Source organism: Salvelinus namaycush, chromosome 1 (genome assembly GCF_016432855.1).
Source record: "Salvelinus namaycush isolate Seneca chromosome 1, SaNama_1.0, whole genome shotgun sequence".
NCBI classification, from domain to species: domain Eukaryota; kingdom Metazoa; phylum Chordata; class Actinopteri; order Salmoniformes; family Salmonidae; genus Salvelinus; species Salvelinus namaycush.
Window position 1 is genome coordinate 30,190,887 of NC_052307.1, and position 23,111 is coordinate 30,213,997.

The 23,111-nt window shown below is 41.6% G+C and overlaps 1 pseudogene; it reads left to right on the forward strand.

The window, feature by feature from the left end:
* The window catches only part of LOC120051373, a 61,663-nt pseudogene extending 38,776 nt beyond the window's left edge, over positions 1 to 22,887 (forward strand).
* Positions 22,888 to 23,111: the final 224 nt, after the last annotated feature.

Consider the following 23,111-nt stretch of genomic DNA (forward strand, 5'->3'; position numbering starts at 1 on the left):
GTTTAGTACCATATTAGGAATTGTGTGAGTGAAGAATCAAGGGGAGACACAAGACGGAGCTAATCTACCCAGCAACCAGATGTGGACAAAGGAACGCGCCAAGGGGCTTGGACAAGTCCGAGGGCCAGCAAAGGCGGGGCAAAGTCTAAACCGCGCCCAGCCTCTACTGTGATAGGCCAATAGACGCGTTGGAACTACGTCATCACGGTATAAGAACAGCTGTTTACGTACTTCCTGCCAGTTCCCTGTTTTACCCTGCGCGGTGATACAGCGAACCCGTATATACGAAAATTGCATTTGCCATTCATTATTTGCGGTAATTAAACATAATTAAAGAAAGTTAGCAGACCTTGCCTTTTATTTATCCCGACACCGGATGTGTTACACGCAGCGTTCACAATATCCAATCTCATCTCATTGATTCGACTCCAGGTTAGCTGACCCCTGACTCCAATTAGCTTTTGGAGAAGTCATCAGACTAGTGCTTCACATACTTTTTCCAACCTACACTGTGAATGTTGAAATGATGTATTCAATATAGACAAGAAAAATACAATAATTTGTGTGTTATTAGTTTAAGCACACTTTGTTTGTCTATTGTTGTGACTTAGATGAAGATCAGATCAAATTTTCTGTCAAATTTATGCAGAAATCCAGGTAATTGCGAAGGGTTCACTTCCTGCCACTGTAGGTAGATCAACAACTTTGGCTACCACACAAAAATATGGCATCCTGTCTCTGCTTAGTCTCAAGCTCAATGAATACCAGCCATGCCTCTTTTAAGATGTAAATAGCCTTCTTCTACTACCTGGAAGTTCAGAATATTTTCTTCAGTTATTCCAAACATTCAAACTGGCCAGGGAACTTGTGTCTTTGAGGAAGTTCAAAAAGGAAGTTCAAGCAAATTCAGCTAATGACAGTGAGCATAATGTTTGCTATCTCACCCTGATTTAACAGCTTATTCCCCACTGTTGACCAGTACATTCATATTTTAACGTACATAATTATGATATGGTCTGGTGTACAGGACATACCTGCCATGCTTTGCATCATCATGGCCTTTGTCTCTGTCTTACATAACTCCTTCATCCTGAATCAGTGACCAGGTTAAAATGCAATGCGTAACCCAAAGGCACATTGATGTTAAATATTAAGCTCTAATGCATTCATCTAGGGTCGTTTTGTCCTGGACCCTCCAATGGTCCCTCCGAAGGGTCCCCCACAAGCTGCTTTGAAAGTCTGATTTATGTTAATGAGGCAATCCATTGAACAGCGAGGATTTCAAAAGCTTCAATGATTCATTTCCAAGAGGGGGCAGAGGGTGGACGGATGGACAATCTTGTTTTTGTTAGTTGTATTTATATACTATAGCACAGCTGGCACATATTGGCCACGCAGAGGGAAAATGCTATTTTGAAGCTTGAGGAGGTTTAATCGACCTGTTTTGAAGACTAATGTATACAGTACCTCAAGTTCATCCAGGTTGTTGTTTCACTATGAACATCAATGTCCAAGCTCTACATCATGTTAGTATTCTCTATTGTTCTAGAATGCGATGAGTTTAGCTCTTTATCCAACCTTGATGGAGTTACTATATATCAGATTGAGGGTTAAAATACATTCCGTGTGGTGGTCAAATATACACTTTAACACGCTGACTGAGCAGGTGAATTTTCCAATGATGAGAGAAAACTATATTTTTCTGGACCTGTGTTCTTTCGTAGGAGTTTCCATGTTGGAAACAGTGCTGAAAACACACCAGGGAGCCACACAACACAACCTAGCCACTATCAGCAGGATAGAGGTTTCCAGAATAATAATAAGGCTGTCAATATGAGAGAAAAATAAAGCATTTAATGGGTTAATATCAGTCTATTTACAAAACCATAAAGGAAATGGAGCGTATCACAAATAAAACATTTTAAGTGAACAGGGACACAATAGCTAACAGACGTTTCATCATCCCAAGGTCTTTAGTATTCAGAATGCCTCGTTCGCTTGTCTCAGCTGCCTCTTCCAATTTACAGCCATATCATTAAAGTTACTGAAGTTTGAATCATATTAGCATCTATTTCTCCCCAAAAATATTTTCTCTAGACATAGAAGAAGAGTACCAAACGTGTTGCCATAACAACTTCCACTAGCTACGTAAGCCGCATCTCCACACATTAGTTTTAATTGATTGTACACCACTTGTTCTGGTTCCTCTGTGGTGTCCATGGTAACGTTGACGGACGTGTTTTTGGAGCAGTGATACTTTAACACGTCTCCCACATATCTCTCTCTATTTCTCTCTCTTTCAGAGCGAGAGCAGCGGCATTTCACTGAAGTTTCAGTAAAAGGAGTGGTGTCCTAAGTCCTATCACAGCTTACTGCACGGACATGAAACAAACTCAGGCCTCTGGAACCTCGGCAGATGAGGCATGGGTTCATGTTTATGCCTGGAGCAATATGTTCTGAAAACTGTCTGAAAACTCTAACAGACAGTGCTTTGGTGACCCAGTGACTCCCCTGCTTTCCCCCCCAGGCAGCTGCCTGTCTGCCGCACAGTCGAAAGCTGCTTTTTAGAATCTAGTGAAATAAGATACTGTAGGGGGGTTGAATTGAAAACAGTGAATCTTTGGCTCAATCTACAGTACTACAACCTTGTCAATCTACCAATTGTCAGCTGTCAGTCTCATGAGGAGGTGGATGAGTGATGTGTGTGATGTACAGTATGATGTGTGTGACGATGATGACACAGCGCTGGAGCTGACACACATACACTGTACAAATACACATACATATTCACAACCCCATCCCCATGCCCTGGCTGATTCTTCTCTCCTCTACTCCAGGTGGAGTGGCATGTAATTACAGATAAGACTCCCAGAATCTCCTCTCCTGTCTGGCTCTCCTCTGAGGAGGGCATGGAAAGACTCCCCAAGCTCTGTGGAATGTTACTTTAAACTCCTCTCTCTCTCTCTCTCTCTCTCTCTCTCTCTCTCTCTCTCTCTCTCTCTCTCTCTCTCTCTCTCTCTCTCTCTCTCTCTCTCTCTCTCTCTCTCTCTCTCTCTCTCTCTCTCTCTCTCTCTCTCTCTCTCTCTCTCTCTCTCTCTCTCTCTCTCTCTCTCTCTCTCTCTCTCTCTCTCTCTCTCTCTCTCTCTCTCTCTCGTAGAATTTTGTTATTTATGTATGACTGCAGTACAGTTCCTCAATAGTCATTCTCAGGACGAGGGACTTTTTGCATGGATGAACTTTCATCCCGTCAACAATTCCAATTGAAAACAAGTCAGAGGTTTGCTCACCAGCAGTAGGCTACACTGTGTTTTCAGCAGGGGAAACAGACAGAGCAGGCCCAGGGGACTGGAGACATAGAAGGACATAGGTAACCCTGCCCAGTGTGTGTGTGTGTGCGAGTGTGTCGGTGTAAACAGTGACAAGGCTTCAAACAGCTCTACTGTTGGCCATAAGTACACACAAACACCCTTTTCAGTCAGGTAGACTAGAGGATTGGAGATGAGAGGTGGGTGTTTGTGTAGGTTGTATGTATGACACACCCCTTTTGGATGTACAAATTAATGGCCACCAGTTAAAAAACAAACAAATGTTCCAACTAAATCTCACCAGGACTAACAGCAATAGGCTGTATGACTCAGCGTAAGAGGCAGCCACATTTCAATGCTGGGTGCCAAGAATAAAGTGCTCCTCTTTCTCTACTAGAACAGTTAATTGGCAACTTACAATTCAACTGTCCCAGATGACTCAATGCAAACAGACAATACTGTCTGTCACCTCTACCTGAATACAGAAGTGTCGTTAATGATCTGCCAAACTCTCTCTCTCTCGTTTCACACTTCTTTCGCACTGGGCACAGATGTGAACTCAACGTTTATTCCACGTTGGTTCAACGTAATTACATTGAAATGACATGGAAACAAAGTTGATTCAACCAGTGTGTGCCCAGTGGGTTGAGTTCCCAAGTGGAATGTTACTCACAGCGAAGAGCAACAGGAACTGCCAGACTTGATTCAACTAACCAACCAACCATTGTATTTAATCTAGACTACTATTAGCTGAATAATGTGTCATTGCTGGGCTAGAACAAAAGCCTGCACCCACTACAGTCTTCCCAGGACCTGAGTTTCCAACCCCTGCAGTATTAGGTCCAAGTTTATTTTGTTTGTTTATTTTGCCTAAAACAGACCTATGAATGATGTCACTGCCCAGCTTTGGCGTGTTGTTTTGGTCGGAGCAGCTGTTGCTCAGTGGTGCAGTGTGATGTGGTGTGGCTGTGAGTAGGCCCAGTGTTGTGTACAGAAGTGTAACCAGGTAGGGGGGGGGTTTCCTGTCCTCAGGGAGGGGTCCTGTTTAGGTTGTTTACAGGGGAAGGCCACTGCTTGCTTCACATCATTGTTTGCTTTCCCAGCTGTCTAGAGTGAATAGGAAACAAGGCTAGATAGAGCGGTCCCTCTCCCCTCCCTCTTACCCTTTCTTCTTCAAAACATCCCTGGAAGAAAAGCAAGTTGGCCTGGTAAAATGACCTCACCTATTGTCCCCAGGCTAATAACTCTGACAGGCGGTCAAATATTGGCACAGAGAATGACGGCTGCCTTCAACTTGCGCTTGTCAACAGCAAGGGAGCTGTGTTTGTTTTCGGTGAAGAACACATGTACAATGTCACAATATAGCCCATACATTTTCCATGTTAACATGACACTTGCCAAAGGTGCTCTTTTGTTGACAAACATCATGGCAATCTCAGTAGTGTATATAGTATATTACTGATAATGTAGCCATCATGGGAGGGGTCAGTACAATGTGTATAACAGTGCAGATTGAGAATGACTGATTGCTAATCATTGTCATGTGATTTAATTGAGATGATTTTGGATGAGATTTTCTATAATAAAGTCACAGGCTTTTGCTTTTCATGCTTCTCCCACTCTTGGGGTCTTGTTTAAAAAATATATTTGACATACATCCCACTGGGCGCACCATGTCATTTCAACGCGGAGAATTGGGTCATATTTGGTTGAGACGATCAATTAGACTACATCCTACACCTGTATATTCACACACTCACAAAAAAGACAGCCAAAAGTGTGTTGAATTCTCAATGTGTTATAACTATGCTTTCAACCATCTAAAAGTAGGGATGTTTTTTTGTTTATACAACAACTTTAATGTGTTATCACTGTGCTTCATCGAATAGCGGAACCAAATTACCTGAATTGCAGGTTATTATAGCAATTGTGAAGATCTCCACAGACCTGCGACCTTTTGCATGCTATTTTAAACATGCATGCTTTCTATTACATAAGAAGACGTTTATAGTTACAGTAACACCAAAATGTGGCCATGGGTGTTTTACTAATTTTAACTTTGAATAAATACTGTTACTTTAGTTTATAAGATAGCCTTCACTTTAGGTTATTTCCTGTGTTACAAAAGTAATAGTGAATTGTGTTTGGTTGTCTACACAACCAAATATCAACATTAAAGGAGATGTCTTGCTTGGATAGTTCCATTCGTGCCACTGGCTTCGTCCCATCCTTCATTTTTGGTTGAGATGGAAACCTGAATCCAACATATCAATTATTAACTTGTTGATAAACTGGAATTACTGTAAATGTGAAACCAACCAAAGCTTAAAACCCTAGGCCTATATTTATTGTCTATTTTTTGATGAATCCTGGGTTAAATTGAAACAATAGTTGTTGATGACTTTTCGTAAAATGCTATATAGACGTAAAAAGCATCACTGATGAAATATGATTGCATTGATAAAATATGGTTTAATTTGCTTTGTTAAACCATCCCTTTGGAATTACATTTAAAAATAGGAACAGTGGGAAGTGGAAACTCTCCAACAATCATTCTCACGATAGCACATTGGTAATAGACAGTGACAAATATCAAAGCTAAGCAGGACGGGACTTGGTTAAAGACCTGAATAGGAGACGAAAGGGATAGATAGATTTGTCCAGTAGGAGGTCCGGCCGACCTCTTGCTTTTTCTGATAGTGGCTATAACGTTGAAGATCTGACATTCAACATATTTTATACAAGGTTTGTGTTGAAAATTGGTTGACATAATGGCATATTTCTGTGGTTGAAATTTCAACCTCAAAACAGTATTTTTTTAATGACTTATTGCAAATCCAATGTATTTTACACGTAGATTCCACATCATAATACAATGACAAATTACGTTGAAACAACGTTGATTCAAACAGTTTGTGGCCAATGGGATATGACTAGATGATAGATAACGTGAAAAAATACTAATCAAACAGCAGTTATACAACTGAACACAAGCTCATCCTGTTTCCTATAGTGAATATGTGACCTGACCTCAGAGAGAGAAGAGAAGCAGTACTTGGAGAGTCTGTGGGAAGAGGAAGCTTCAGAGTGTACACTTGTACTTTGGGCACTGGGCCAATACTCTGCCACGTTGGCTACAACTTCGTACACGTAATTGGTCATTTTGTCAGCTATTTTAGATTTAGTTTTAAACTTAGTCTTTGTCGTAATCACATTTTAGTCATTTCATGCTTCTTAGTTTTAGTTATTAAATTGTACCTCTTAGTAACAGCTTGGGTCACCTGGCATTGCAACAACTACAACCTTTCACAGGAAGTGAAGGAGTTCAGAATAATCATTTAGTTAATCCTTGCAGGAAATCAGGAACAGTCCACACCCTCTGTAAGAGCAAGCTTTGCCACATTCCAGAACCATAAGAAGGCCAGTGACACAATTCCATCCATTCCATTACACTGAGGTGACAGATGGATAATCTAGCTAATCTTGCTATTCCCTTCAACAACTTTTTATCCTCTTCACTAGGTTTGAGTTCAGTGACTTGGATGAGAAAAGGTGATGAGGGGTGACCTCAAACCTGTTACCTCACATGTAGTCACCATTTTCTCCTCACAGATGTCCACCAAAGATGACATCACCCTCCTCTTGGCTTCTGCTCTCTCACCTTAGGAAAAAGCCAGTGATGACACATCGGGTTTGGTGAACGTTGGTTGGGTTGCAGTTAGACACACACACACGTGTGAGAACTCCAGAAAGGCAGATGGAGAAAAGAAGAGCAGAGAGTGTCTGAATGTTAAGTTCTACAAATGAAGACTTCATTTCCAAAACGCTATATCCACCAATTTTTCACATTTGTGTTTTTTTTTAATCAGAAATGATTGCTTCTGATATTAGTGTCCTCAGATTACATTTACATTTACATTTAAGTCATTTAGCAGACGCTCTTATCCAGAGCGACTTACAAGTTGGTGCATTCACCTTATGATATCCAGTGGAACAACCACTTTACAATAGTGCATCTAACTCTTTTAAGGGGGGGGGGGGGGTTAGAAGGATTACTTTATCCTATCCTAGGTATTCCTTAAAGAGGTGGTGTTTCAGGTGTTTCCGGAAGGTGGTGATTGACTCCGCTGACCTGGCGTCGTGGGGGAGTTTGTTCCACCATTGGGGTGCCAGAGCAGCGAACAGTTTTGACTGGGCTGAGCGGGAGCTGTACTTCCTCAGAGGTAGGGAGGCGAGCAGGCCAGAGGTGGATGAACGCAGTGCCCTTGTTTGGGTGTAGGGCCTGATCAGAGCCTGAAGGTACGGAGGTGCCGTTCCCCTCACAGCTCCGTAGGCAAGCACCATGGTCTTGTAGCGGATGCGAGCTTCAACTGGAAGCCAGTGGAGAGAGCGGAGGAGCGGGGTGACGTGAGAGAACTTGGGAAGGTTGAACACCAGACGGGCTGCGGCGTTCTGGATGAGTTGTAGGGGTTTAATGGCACAGGCAGGGAGCCCAGCCAACAGCGAGTTGCAGTAGTCCAGACGGGAGATGACAAGTGCCTGGATTAGGACCTGCGCCGCTTCCTGTGTGAGGCAGGGTCGTACTCTGCGAATGTTGTAGAGCATGAACCTACAGGAACGGGTCACCGCCTTGATGTTAGTGTCAGATTTTTCATTCATAGATTTTAGATGTGTATGAAAATGAGTTTTATTTTGCAAAACGCAGAACATCCATTGTTTAGCTGGAATGGAATGTTTGTATCCTGTATGTTTGACTGTGATATGCGGTTGTCTCACCTAGCTATCTTAAGATGAATGCACTTACTGTAAGTCGCTCTGGATAAGAGCAGTGCTAAATGACTAAAATGTCAAATGTAAATGTTTTACATACAGATCTCAAATTACTGTATATAAATAAAATAAATATTGATGTCACAAATGTATAATTTGTACAGTTCTTTATAAAAAAAAATATTTGTTACATTTGTCTGTCTAAAACCTAGCAGTACTACTTATTTCTCTGAGAGTAAGGCGTATATATAGCATTTTGCTAAAATGCCGTCTCTCTGAAATGAAACCATCAAGTGATAGATTATAAACAAATACATGTCTGTCATTGAACAACCCCATGCCTCTTATAATTCCTTTAAGCAATAAAAGCTAATTTACCAACATTTTGGAAAATGTATATATAGCATTTTGGAATTAAACTCTTTAAATATTGATCATATCATATTATGATGTCATGGTGGCTTTGTGCCATTTTCTTACAAACATGCAACCTGCATCCTGGAGATGAATTGGATGAAACATGATGAACATATTGTAATGACCTTAAACCAAAACCTAGCAACCTCGTCAAGGGGTCTCTTAGCGTAATGGCTAAGGTGTTGGGTCTACAGTCACTACTACAAAAGGACACTTGTACGATCACTGTAAAAAATAAATAATTGCTCATCCAGGGGCGTTAATTGGGTATGGCAGAGTATAGCAGTCGCCATACCCTACCTCAACACCCACAATTTAAAATAGGCTACTAAAATCATTCCAATCCCAATAAAAGGCAAATGCAATGTAGCGGTATTAGGGGCTGGCTTTAGGACCATGCGGATGGCTCAGAGAAGGGCGGGAAGGCTGTTTGCCCGCTGGCTGGGTTTTAGGACTGTATGGACAGTGCATCGATGCAGCTCTGCAGTGAAAAGTGCACATTTGTCTCAAAACAGTGCAGAGGTGGAAGATGGCTGTAGATGGCTAGGTAACTGCTGTTTGACTTGACATGAAACTAAACTTGAGTTTTTTTATCCCGGTGCTGAGCTAGTGCCTAGCAGCTAATTGCTGTATGACGTGTTTGTAGAATGTTAAGTCCCCATATTGACTGAGGTGAATGAAGTTACAGCAGCCAAGGTGATAACGGCTGGAATCCATTTTTTTTGTTTTTGCTGTTCTTAAAATTGAATTTGAGTTTTTCCATGATGCAGAAATGCAGTCAATGAGCTTCAACTTTAAAACAATCCCCCTCCAGTCACTTTGCCATACCCTAGGTTTATCTGAATGACGCCCCTGTGCTCATCATCTAAAAATAATGATTTATCTCCCTTTGGAGGTTTTCCCACGGTGTTGAATGAGAGTCGTAGGCTCCTAGCCCTGGTGGGAAGGCTTTCCTCAGGAGAAGCCAGAGGGGAGTTTCACCCACCTGGACAATCGCTGGGTTCTGATGATTCAACTGTTTAACAAGCTCTCCAGGAAACCGACCTCCGCCCCTCCACCCAAGCCAACAGGCCTGCAGTCTATCTCACAATCCTCCTCCTCCAGCTTTTAGTCATAGCTGCCGCTTTTCACACTGAGTCAAAAGCGATCCCCTGATTTAGGCTAACTGGCCTGTGTGGGTTGAGTGCTCCCCCTGTATTGAGGCACCAGTACTGCAGGTATGGGCTGGTGGAGGAAACTCCTACGAGCATGGAGCAAAATGTCTTCTCATGTGGTCTGCAGGAGTAGGGAATGTGGTCTCAGGGCAATTCGTATTATTCTGTAAGTAAATCTGTGACATGCCATTTAGTATGATATGTTACCTTATGTTATGTTATGAATGGTATAGTGTTGTACAATATCATACGAAATTAGAGGGTGCATATGTCTTACCCGGTCATACAATATCACTAAAATTGGTTGATGTAGCTTATCATACCTCTTGGAGGATGTATAGTATTATACGCATTTCTCTGAGATCAGGTTGCTTGTTGTGTTAACAACAACGGAGAATTTATGTTGGTGGTTAGATGAACTAACAACAAAGAATAGGATAATTAATGTGAAAGGTTAGGGTTTAATAAAACGACAAAGGTTAGGTGAATTTATGTATCAGGCTAGGTGAATTTGGTAAAATGTTGAATAAGCTTTAGGGCAAGGGTTAGCTAAAATGCTACAGTTGTTCCCGACGCAACTTGAACACGCAATGTTTGGATTGCTAGACGGTCACGGATTATGCCTACCCATCCTCCCTGACCAACCTCCCTAGGAGAGAATTTTGGCCCATTCCCCCTGACAGAGCTGGTGTAACCGAGTCAGGTTTGTAGGCCTCCTTGCTCGCACACACTTTTTCAGTTCTGCCCACAAATGTTCTATAGTGTTAAGGTCAGGGCTTTGTGATGTTCACTCCAATACATTGACTTTGTTGTCCTTAAGCCATTTTGCCACAACTTGAAGTATACTTGGGGTCATTGTCCATTTGGAAGACCCATTTGCAACCAAGCTTTAACTTCCTGACTGATGTCTTGAGATGTTGCTTCAATATATCCACATAATGTTTTGGAGCAGTGGCTTCTTCCTTGCTGAGCGGCCTTTCAGGTTATGTCGATATAGGACTTGTTTTACTGTGGATATAGATACTTTTGTACCTGTTTCCTCCAGTATCTTCACAAGGTCCTTTGCTGTTGTTCTGGGATTGATTTGCACTTTTCGCACCAAAGTACGTTCATCTCTAGGAGACAGAACACATCTCCTTCCTGAGCGGTATGATGTCTGCGTGGTCCCATGGAGTTTATACTTGAGTACTATTGTTTGTACAGATGAACGTGGTACCTTCAGGCATTTCAAAATTGCTCCCAAGGATGAACCAGACTTGTGGAGGTCTACAATTTTTTTTCTGAAGTCTTGGCTGATTTCTTTTGATTTTCCCATGATGTCAAGCAAAGAGGCATTGAGTTTGAAGGCAGGCCTTGAAATACATCCACAGGTACACCTCCAATTGACTCAAATTATGTCAATTAGCCTATCAGAAGCTTCTAAAGCCATGACATCATTTTCTGGAATTTTCCAAGCTGTTTAAAGGCACAGTCAACTTAGTGTATGTAAACTTCTGACCCACTGGAATTGTGATACAGTGAATTATAAGTGAAATAATCTGTCTGTAAACAATTGTTGGAAAAATTACTTGTGTCATGCACAAAGTAGATGTCCTAACCGACTTGCCAAAACTATAGTTTGTTAACAAGAAATTTGTGGAGAAGTTGAAAAACGAGTTTTAATGACTCCAACCTAAGTGTATGTAAACTTCTGACCAATACAATTTGATTTGATTTGATTTGAAAAGAGAATGGTCTATTCTGTGCATTCCCCTCCTATAGTTCGGCAAACTTTGTGAACACCTTATTTGCGCCATAAGTTCTAAGACAATTGTCTTCTAATTGGAATGCATTTGAATGTTATTGTCATGAAATGTTTTAAGCTAACATCGAGAACAGTTGATCACCCTCTGTGACACTAGCTCCAACTGGGCTGTCGGGTTCCTATTCTGTGTACCACACACCTCCGGACATCCCTGTTGAACTTGAATGCGGGGGTGTTAGGGTTTGGGACGGGAGGAACCATCTGCAGGGAGGGGAGTGATGGCATCCTTCCCTTCAAGAGGCCAGGAAGCAGAGTGAAGGAGGGAAACAGGAAGTGAACTCCTCCGATGTTAAACTGAAGGGATCTGGCGAGGAAGTCAACCTGTACCAGTTGTATGTACTGGTGAGAGATTTAGAAGTGTCTTCTGGGTGAAGGAGTATGAGACAGAGGCTGTTTGGTCCGGTGTCAGTGTATGTAGGATGTCCTGTTATCTGGTCCTATATTTTGTGTTTGGTGTAAGAATGTGTCTATATATTGTGTTGTTGATGGGAGGCCAAACAAAGAAGACTATGAAATAAGTCTAAGCTCACAAACAGAGCAGTGTGTCTTAGTCATGACACCTCTCTTCTATTTTTTATTTTTTTTAGCTTTATTATTGTTTTGATATTTAATCAGAAGTAATAAGTGGTTCACATAGCAACGTGATGTTTTTCCCTCCATGCTCTATTTTAACCTGGTGATTATGTTTGGACAGCTTTTGGAAAACGCAGTCTGGGCTATGGTGACACAGGAAGTGGGTGATAAGCAGAGCAGAGGCAATAACTGCATCCCAAATGGCACCCTATTTTCTTTACTCTGCACTACTTTAGACCAGGGCCCATATGGCTCTGTTCAAAAGTAGAGCACTACATAAGGAATAGGGTGCCATTTGGAACACAAGTTTCCATCTCAGACCTCCACATCTACAATCTGCCCTGTAAAAGCTGCCTGTGTCCCATTAAATAATCACACTGCTATAAAAGGTACAGTATGGGTGAATAGTGGTAGGGGCTACCGGTTTTTACAGCAACTGTATGATTGAGTGTTGCATTCATCCATGAATTGTGGAATAGTTTCATTGCACAGCAAATGCATTTTGACCATGTGACCAATAATCGATTTTACCAATGGCGCTTGCAATGAATTGTACCTACAAAGCTCCATCCCACTGGAAACAGACGTCAGTTCAACGTCTAGTTTTGATTTACATTTGGTTGAATGTCCCCATGTCATTGGATTTAGGTGAAAATGTTGGTGAAAAAAAGACTACATGAGTTTTCCCCGTTGATTCAATGTCATCACTTCAATTTTTGCGGTTGAAATGACGTGAAAACAACGTTGATTCAACCAGTTTTTGCCCAGTGGGAAGAAAAGCTTTGGCCCCAATCTATACTGCCCAGTTTCCAATTGTGGGATGAATAAACTTTTATTACATTGAATTGAACTAAAAACAACTGTCCTCCAGCACTGGCAAAGGTGCACGTGTTAGAATAGCTATCACCATGCTGCTGTGCTGTGCAATATGGGTCCTAGCGGTTGGCTCTACTGCAGCCAAGCAGAAAGATTATCACTTACTACACTGAAACAATAAACAGTCAAGTCAGATACAGCAGGCCTACAACGCGTAGATTCATGTCTTATCTTCCACCTGATGACAGCATAGCGTCAGAATACACTTTAGCACTCTAGCATGTTTAAATCAGGCAGACATCTGGGCATCAGTTTCTCTGTCAGGACCCAGCCACTAAGAGCTTTCCCATGCATAGACGTAGCCAAAGATAAATAGGCGATAAACTCTAATATCTTTGACTGGCCAGCTAAGCATGAGCGTCCATCCTTTTTGCTGTATCAGCACTGGCTATTGTTATTGTATGTCCAGCCAGGAGTAGCATTTATATCAGACCACTGTTCTCCTCATTCCTTTATCACCCAGGTTTCTCCCACAGCAATGGAGAGGAAACCTCAGGTCAGTAACTGACACAGAGAGCATGGGAATAGAGACCACTGGTTGCTAACATGTGAACATGTAGATGAGAGATTTTGTGTGGTGTATAATACTGTGCATTTCCTGTCAAATAAATGGCTGTTGATATTTGGGACACATATTCATTGACAGTGAACTTGATGCAGTGATCATATTGTGGCAGTTTTATTGGAATAACTATATTCGTCGTAGCACCACACTACAGTGCCTAGGCTGCAGTATGGTACCATTTAGCCAGCGTCTTTGAGCAATAGATCATCACGTGTCCATCATCGTGTCTGTCATAAAGACTGTAAATCGTGGATACGGCCACGTGGAATTTGTGGAGAAGTTTTGCCTTTACGGTACTGTTGGTATATCATGTTGATAAAAACATATACTTTTCTTTGTGTGTGTGTGTTCATTTTGTATTTGGATCAATTCCACCAACCTGGTCGAGACCATTTCGTATTATTCTGTACGTAAATGCCATGTTACATTTCGTATGGCATGTACTAATTTGTGGATGTCCATCACCCATTTCGTATGATATTTAACGAATTACAATTCATATTATATGTTACGAATTTACAAAACATACAATATGTAAAAAATTTGAAAAATGTATGATGTGTTACGAATTCTAGCTAGGTGGCTATGGTTAGCTAGCTGGCTAACGTTAGCTAGGCTAGGGGTTAGGGTTAAGGTTAAGTTTAGGAGTCAGGCTAAAGGGTTTTAAGGTTAGGGGAAGGGTTAGCTAACATGCTAAGTAGTTGTAAAGTAGCTAAAAAGTAGTAAGTAGTTGAAAAGTTGCTAATTAGCTAAAGTTGTCCGTGATGAGATTCAAACTTTCAACCTTCGGGTTGCTAGACGTTCGTGTTTTATGTCCACCCACCCACCCTACTTTCGTTTTTTGCTTAAGTAACCATCTGTCTTATGTAACCATACCAAATGTAACATATCATACGAATTTGTGAGTCCCGGATTTAAGTTTACTATGTTACGTCTAGTCTATGAGACCAGGCTGATTCCACAGGCATTTTGGTACTCTAGTATATCCCTGTCATGGTGTTTTTCTTCTTCCAGGACTCTCCATGCAGACGGTGTCATGCTTTAGCAATCATGTTTCCTTATGGTATCAGGATGGTGTTTCTGCAGAGGTAAGCAGACGTGCTTCTGACTGCATCTCACCGCCCCTGTGGGTCAAAACTAGAACAGAGGGGGACATCCTGAGCTCAAGGAGAGTGTGTGTGTGTGTGTGTGTGTGTGTGTGTGTGTGTGTGTGTGTGTGTGTGTGTGTGTGTGTGTGTGTGTGTGTGTGTGTGTGTGTGTGTGTGTGGGAACAGCTGCGGCAGGACTTCCTGTCCTGAACAGGAAACAAGATGGCGGAGGACGGAACGTTCAGAACAATGCTGTGAAAGTCAGTTGCAACCCAGGTCACGGTGGGAGGGCCTTGTGAATCAGAGGGGAGAGACCTGGACTGAACACATCCCAGGCTCTCCATTAGAATGATATAGTGAAATATTGTTATCCCTAGGGCTTTAGAGTATGTCCATCATTATGACAGCACGGTGTGAACCAGTATACTGTGACATTTAATCCCAGTGGCATTTGGTCTGGTCTAGTCTGGTTTGATATAATTTCATTTGATTGTTTGAAAACCCATACCAAAAAAAAAGATCTTAAATCCATTATACAAATACATACATTGTTTTCACTATGGTCCTCCTACATTGCAGGCTTTTTGACAGTATGATGGAGGCTTCATCTTCGTTTGTTAACTGATCTGGGTCTGGCTTTGATGTTTAAATCATAGTGGATTTTGTTAGTTTGATTCTTACCCTTTCCATGAGATATCTATTCTATAATTGATCTATTCTATAATTGACTTTAACCTTATTTTTAATTACAGTTCTAGAAGTAACAGACTTGTGACTTCCTCTGTCAAGGTTTCCATGTCATTCTGCCAAAAAATATTTTGTCATGAGCATTCTCACGTTTCAAAACCCCATTCATTGATTAGAATAGCAAGGAGGATGCAAACAGACACAACAACTTCCTTGTTTTTAGGATGTCACACAGGCCCTATATTTAGCCTGACAGACCTATACAATAGGCTAGGAATGGCTGTATTCTCCTCGTGACATGCAAACTTGGGAAAGTGTCTTGCAGAATGACTACTGGGGTAAAGAGGAGACATGAGAGAGTACCTTACACACGTACACTCAAGGTTTCACAAATACACACAGACACAGGTATACACAAACATACAGTTGAAGTCGGAAGTTTACAAACACTTAGTTTGGAGTCATTAAAAGTCGTTTTTCAACCACTCCATACATTTCTTGTTAACAAACTATAGTTTTGGCAAGTCGGTTAGGACATCTACTTAATGACCATTGTTATGTTTGGATGAAAAAAGGGGGAGGCTTGCAAGCCAAAGAACACCATCCCAACCATGAAGTGCAGAGGTGGCAGCATCATGTTGTTATTGTGCTTTGCTGCAGGAGGGACTGGTACACTTCACAAAATAGATGGCATCATGTGGAAGGAAAATTATATGGATATATTGAAGCAACATCTCAAGACATCAGTCAGGAAGTTAAAGCTTGGTCGCAAATGGGTCTTCCAAATGGACAATGACACCAAGCATTCTTCCAAAGTTGTGGCAAAATGGCTTAAGGACAACAAAGTCAAGGTATTGGAGTGGCCATCACAAAGCCCTGACCTCAATCCCATAGAACATTTGTGGGCAGAACTGAAAAACGTTGTGCGAGCAAGGAGGCCTACAAACCTGACTCAGTTACACCAGCTCTGTCAGGAGGAATGGGCTAACATTCACCTAACTTATTGTGGGAAGCTTGTGGAAGGCTACCCGAAACGTTTGACCCAAGTTCAACAATTTAAAGGCAATGCTACCAAATACTAATTGAGTGTATGTAAACTTCTGACCCACTGGGAATGTGATGAAAGAAATAAAAGCTGAAATAAATCATTCTCTCTACTGTTATTCTGACATTTCACAATCTTAAAATAAAGTGGTGATCCTAACTGACCTAAGACAGGGAATTTTTTGTAGGAATAAGTGTCAGGAATTGTGAAAACTGAGTTTAAATGTATTTGGCTAAGGTGTATGTAAACTTCCGATTTCAACTGTATATATGAGGTCTGTTTTTCATAACGAAAAAAATATATTAAAACGATATAGATCTAGAAAACTGACATTGAAGTAGAACACTGATATAGAATTAGAACACTGATATAGAATTAGAACACTGATATAGAATTAGAACACCGATATAGAATTAGAACACTGATATAGAATTAGAACACTGATATAGAATTAGAACACTGATATAGAATTAGAACACCGATATAGAATTAGAACACTGATATAGAATTAGAACACCGATATAGAATTAGAACACCGATATAGAATTAGAACACTGATATAGAATTAGAACACTGATATAGAATTAGAACACTGATATAGAATTTCGAACACCGATATAGAATTAGAACACCGATATAGAATTAGAACACTGATCTCAGACACTGATACAGAATTCTGTGCAAGGCTTCCTGTGCCGTAGCAGAGGCTAAAGGAGGGATGAAGGCGGAAAGGAAACTCAGCCAAGGGAAATATGTACCATAACGTAAGCCTATTCCTCCGGGATATCCTTTTCCAATTCCAAACAAACCACTCACCCTCCTTAAAGAGGCCTGTAGTTGTGAGGTAAAGGGGCCACAATGGAAACACAATGGATGGGATTTATCAAATCTACTAAGAGTAGGGTTGCATGTACCAGGCAGCATTGGATTGGTTCCTCTCCATCACCACCTCAGGCTGGTTCCATCATCAAAAGCAAACAGGGGTGGAGTCTCCGGATATGTCCCAAATTGCAATATTTTTCCTATAAATTGAACATCTTTTGGCCAGAGAGTTCTGGTGGAAAGTAGTGCACTATATAAGGAATAGGGTTGATTTGTTGTGCTTTCCAAAAATAGAATTTCAGTACATTTGACATAAAATAGACACTGACAAACTAGATCAATCATCCATCCATCAAACAAAAAAATCACACTACTGAAAATGAATAATTGATTTTTGTTTTGTTTTTGATTTTCATGGCAAAATGGAGAAGGGCCAATCAAGACAGAAACAAAAACTGCCACGGCTCATCATTACTTTACATTTTAATAATTATCATTTACAGCAGGGATGGGCAACTTTGATGCGGGTGGGGGGCACAAAAAAATCTGAACTCATCATGAGGGGCCGCAGTTGCTCACGGGTCTGCATACCCACATCCATACATATTCTGCCGACGTCAATTCAGAAGCTGCTCACGTAACACACTCTCCTCTCACTCGGTTAGAATTTCATCTCCCCAAAGTGAGTTTGAAAGGAGCAGAGGAGTTAAAAAGTAATTAATCATTTTCATTTTTTTCTACATTTAAATCTGATACCTGCTCACAAAACGGAGCCTCCCCAGCAGACAGCCGCTGTGTGTGATAATGGAAAGAGACAGACTAACAGTTGGAAATTCATTCATAGCAGAGGCCCCAGGGATGGAAATCCCAGAATGAGAAGGACCCTTATCGTGTCTCACAGGTGTCTCTGAGTCTTACTGAACATACACCTGGCTGTGTGTTCCTGAGAGCTATGCTTACGTAACTGCCTCCTATCCAGCTCCTCTCCCAGCAAGACAGATGAGACCTATGCCCTGCAGAGAAACAGGCTGATTGGGTAAATCAAGTGTGATTTTGAGAATTACTGTGATGATAATGACAATATAATCTCCTGGTCTTTAAAAACACCTGGTGGGGAAATTGCTTTTGCTTGTCAAGGGTGACTGCGATGAACAATCAGGTACCGTGTAGTTAGTATGGCAATGGTGGTCCACACAGTTAAAAGGAGAGCTAATCTTTTGGTTGAATCTTCCGTAAATGCAATAGGCCTACTCTATCTATACCTGAACTCAATGTATTTTCAGACCAACTGCTAAACTAATGTAGATACAGTATCTCCATTGGATTTAAGAGAAACTACGTTTGTACTGCACATACTTTTATTATTACAGAACAAAATGTGCCAGTTAAATAGATGGTTTATTTAACTCTTATTTACAATGACGGCCTACCCCGGCCAAACCCAGACGGCGCTGGGCCAATGATGTGCCGCCCTATGGGACTCCCAGTCACAGCCGGTTGTGATACAGCCTAGAATCGAACCAGGGTCTTTAGTGACGCCTCTAGCACTGAGATGCAGTGCCTTAGACCACTGCGCCACTCAGGATGTTTGTCCATATGTGTGATTTCAAATGTGTCTACTAAGACATTATGATTAATGATAGCAGCAAAGGGGTCTTGTCTTTAAAGCAATATCTGATGGTCATCAAGATGCCGTATCACTGAGCTAAAATATAGCGTTCCTTCACTGCACGTCTACTCAGATGCTTTGTCATGCTTACAGGGTGCTAACGGCACGTCATGCTTAATCCCACCTGTCCTGTGATAGATTGACACCCCGCCAACAGAGGTGCTCTGATGAAAATGAAAAATGATTTGCATCTGTCAGCAGACTGTTCCTGTTGAACAGGCTTATAATCGGTTAAATTAAAATTCTTTCTTTCTCTTTCTTTCTCTCCCCCCTTCTCTCTTTCGCTTTCTCTCTCCATCCCTCTCTCTATCCCTCTCTCTCTCTCTCCCTCTCTCACCCTCTTTCTCCTCATTCCTTAATCTCTCTCCCCTCCCTCTTTCTGTCTGGCACAGAAGCTTAGTCTTCTTCATTAAAGACTGTCTGAGGTTCTGGGAGAGTGATGCAATACTAATGGGAAGACAGCGGTGTCCCCTCTCTCCCTGTGAAGGATCCCATCAGGAGGCAACCCAGCAAACATGCCCACATTGGCATAATGTGGGCCCAATACAGGTAAAAACATTAGACCCATGCAGGCTTCCCACATTGGGATGATGCGCCTTTGCTCAGTGGTGACACGTTGGCCCCAAGGTAGGTGGCCCCAAGGGCAGCCTTCACTTTGCTTGAAATAAGCCCACCCTTTTGGATCAGCTGTTGCTATGATATAGAAGGTATTCACACCCCTTTTCTATTTTTTTGTGTTACAGCCTGAATTTAAAACAGATTCAATTGAAATTTTCTGTCACAACGCCCCATAATGTCAAAGTGGAATTATGTTTTTCAACATTTTTACAGATGAATAAAAAATGAAAAGATGAAATGTCTTGAGTCAATACGTTTTCAACCCCTTTGTTATGGAAAGCCTAAGTAAGTTCAGGTGTAAAAATGTGCTTAACAAGTCACATAATAAGTTGCATGGACTCACTCTGTGAGCAATAATAGTGTTTAACATGATTCTTGAATGACTACCTCATCTCTGTACCCCACACATACAATTATCTGTAAGGTCCCTGAGTCAAGTACTGAATTTCAAACACAAATTCAACTACAAAGACCAGGGAGGTTTTCCAATGCCTCGCAAAGAAGGGCACATATTGGTAGATGGCAACAACAACAAAAATATCCCTTTGAGCATAGTGAAGTAATTAATTACATTTTGGATGGTGTATCAATACAGCCAGTCACTACAATGATACAGGAGTCCATCCTAACTCAGTTGCCAGAGAGGAAGGAAACCGCTCAGGGATTTCACTTTGAAGCCAATTGTGACTTAAAACAGTTACAGAGTTCAATGGCTGTGATGGGAGAAAACTGAGGATGGATCAACAACAGTAGTTACTCCACAAGAGTAACCTAGATTTTCAAGCATGGTGGTGGCTGCATCATGTTATGGGTACACTTGTCATCAACAAGGACTAGAAAGTGTTTTAGGATAAAAAGAAATGGAATAGAGCTAAGCAAAGGCAAAAGCCTAGAGGAAAACCTGGTGTTCAGTCTGCTTTCCAACAGACACTGGGAGACAAATTCACCTGTCAGCAGGACAATAACCTAAAACACAAGGCCAAATATACACCGGAGTTGCTTACCAAGATAACATTATTCGTTCCTGAGTGGCCTTGTTGCAGTTTTACCTAAAATAGGCTTAAACAAGACTTGAAAATGGCTGTCAAGTTGATCAAAAACTTGACAGCGCTTGAAGGATATTAACGTGCAAATATTGTACAGTCCAGGTGTGCATATCTCTTAGGTACTTACCCAGTGAGACTCACAGCTGTAATCACTGCCAAATGTGATTCTACAATGTATTGACTCAGGGTGTGAATATTTATGAAAATGAGATATTTCTGTGTTTAATTTTCAATACATTTGCTAACATTTCCAAAAACATGTTTTCACTTTGAAAAATATATATTTAATCCATTTTGAATTCAGGCTGTACCACAACAAAATGTGGAATAAGTGAAGGAGTATGAATACTTTCTGAAGGCACTGTATTTACACTGACTATACAAAACATTATGAACACCTGCTCTATCCATGACATAGACTGACCAGGTGAACTATGATTCCTTATTGATGTCACTTGTTAAATCCACTTCAATCAGTGTATGAAGGGGGGGAGATAGGTTAAAGAAGGATTTTTAAGTCTCGAGACAATTGAGACATGGATTGTGTATGTGTGCCATTCATAGGGTGAATCGGCAAGACAAAATATTTAAGTGCATTTGAACATGGTATAGTAGTAGATGCCAGGCTCACCTATTTGTGTCAAGAACTACAACGCTGCCGGGTTTTTCGTGCTCAACAGTTTCCCGTGTCTATCAAGAATGGTCCATCACCCGAAGAACATTCAGCCAACTTGACACAATTGTGGGAAGCATTTGAGTCTTTTTACAGACTTCATCATTGGCAGTGTAGAATTTACAAAAACATTTTATATTACACAACAGAACACTTAACTTTTGGTTGAGATGGAAACGTGAATCCAACATCTAAATTATGAATTTGTATCTAAATGAGTCAAATGTAAATGTTCTTGGCTGATAAAGCCAGTGTATTCATTCTCCTGAACTCTGGCTAATTATTGTTCAATGGCCGAGGGGGTGCCTTGTAACCTTATCCAGTTTGGATGTTTGGATAGAGAGCTTCGTATTTGTAGATAACTGAAGAAGTCTAACCTTGGTATATTAAACTCAGAGTTCAATTTTTCAAATTATTTTAGAGTACCCTTTTCAAGTAATTGATGGAAATATTGAAGTTTCAAGTGTGTCTAGTTTCTAAAACTTGTGTCTAATCGTAGTGTTTTAAAACCCTTAATTTTTCCCTCAGGGAATACAGATAGAGGGACCGAAGAACATTCTGACTTTTCTATATCCAGCCATCTTCTACCTACAGCGTCAGACATCCATACTATCATGGCCCTAAGTTGGGTTGCAAACCAGTAACTTCTAATACGAGTGGGACGGTGTGGCTTCGTGACAATGAGAAGTCGCTCTGATTTGACAGCTCTAACCCCGCCAGCTTTGCAGGTGTCGGCTATCGCCGGTTAACACTTGATCTGATCTAGGCCTTTGTTGTGCTTTTAAATGGTTGAAAGGGCAGTGATAACACATATAGATGACAACTAAACCAAAAATCTGACAATGTGTTTTCATTGGAATTTGGTTGCCCTTTGAGATGGTTCCAGTGATAACACATTGAGAATTCAACAAACTTCTGGCTGTCTTTTTGAGTGGGTGAATAAAGGTTGAAATCTCATTGATCAACACCTCAACCAAATATTACCTACATTTCCACATTGAAATGACATGGTGTGCCCACTGGGATGTCCTGTTTTATTATTTTAATTGGGGGGGGCGAATCGAATACGTTCTAAACCATTAGCTACATTTCGTTTGTCCATCGTCAATTCGGCCCTGACATTCACTACATGGCTTTTACCAGGCAGCAGTCATTTGGCTCATGAAGAATTACTTTACCTTGGAGTTTCCGTGTCCCACCATTCCAAACATGGCCTACATGGGCAGCTTCCAGTGCAAGCCCTCCAAGCCGCTTCCCCAGGACATGGAGGACTTTGTCCAGAGCTCCGGGGACCATGGGGTCATCATCATGTCCCTGGAGACCTTGGTAGGACAGCTACCTGAGGAAATCGCCGCTGCCTTTGCCCAACTGCCTCAGAAGGTCATCTGGAGGCACACTGGGAAGAGACCCACCTCCCAGGGCATCAGCACCTTACTGGCCTCCTGGGACACCCCAAGACCCGGGGCTTCATTGGCCACGGCAGCACCAACGGAGTCCAGGAGGCCATCTACCAAGGTGTCCCCATAGTTGGCCTCCCGTTTATCTTCGATCGGCCTGATAACCTCAACGGGAGGAGGGCTAAGGGAGTGGCTAAGATAGTGGACATCGCCACCGTAAACAGAGATGTCTTCCTGGAGATGGTGAAGACTGTTCTCTATGAGCCGTCCTACAGGGAGAACATGCAAAGGCTGTCCAAAGACCAGCTTAGGGGACCCTACTCTTTGTTTTGCAGTACTTTAGGTCTTGGGGAAGGTGACCTCACTGTGAGATACTAAGCTAGTGTCGATTAGCGGTCATCTGCTACACTTTCCCATTAGAGCTACAGGCCTAAGTGGCTGCTGTGCCAGCCTGTTGTTCAGTGCCAGTGAATGTCAGTCAACATGGTCAGGGCTCTCCACCAGCCCCCACACTCTCTAAGTGCATCGGTAGGACATCAGAGATTTCATCCTCAAAATGCCATTACTCAATGTTTACTGAATAGATCCTGAATCAAGCCCAC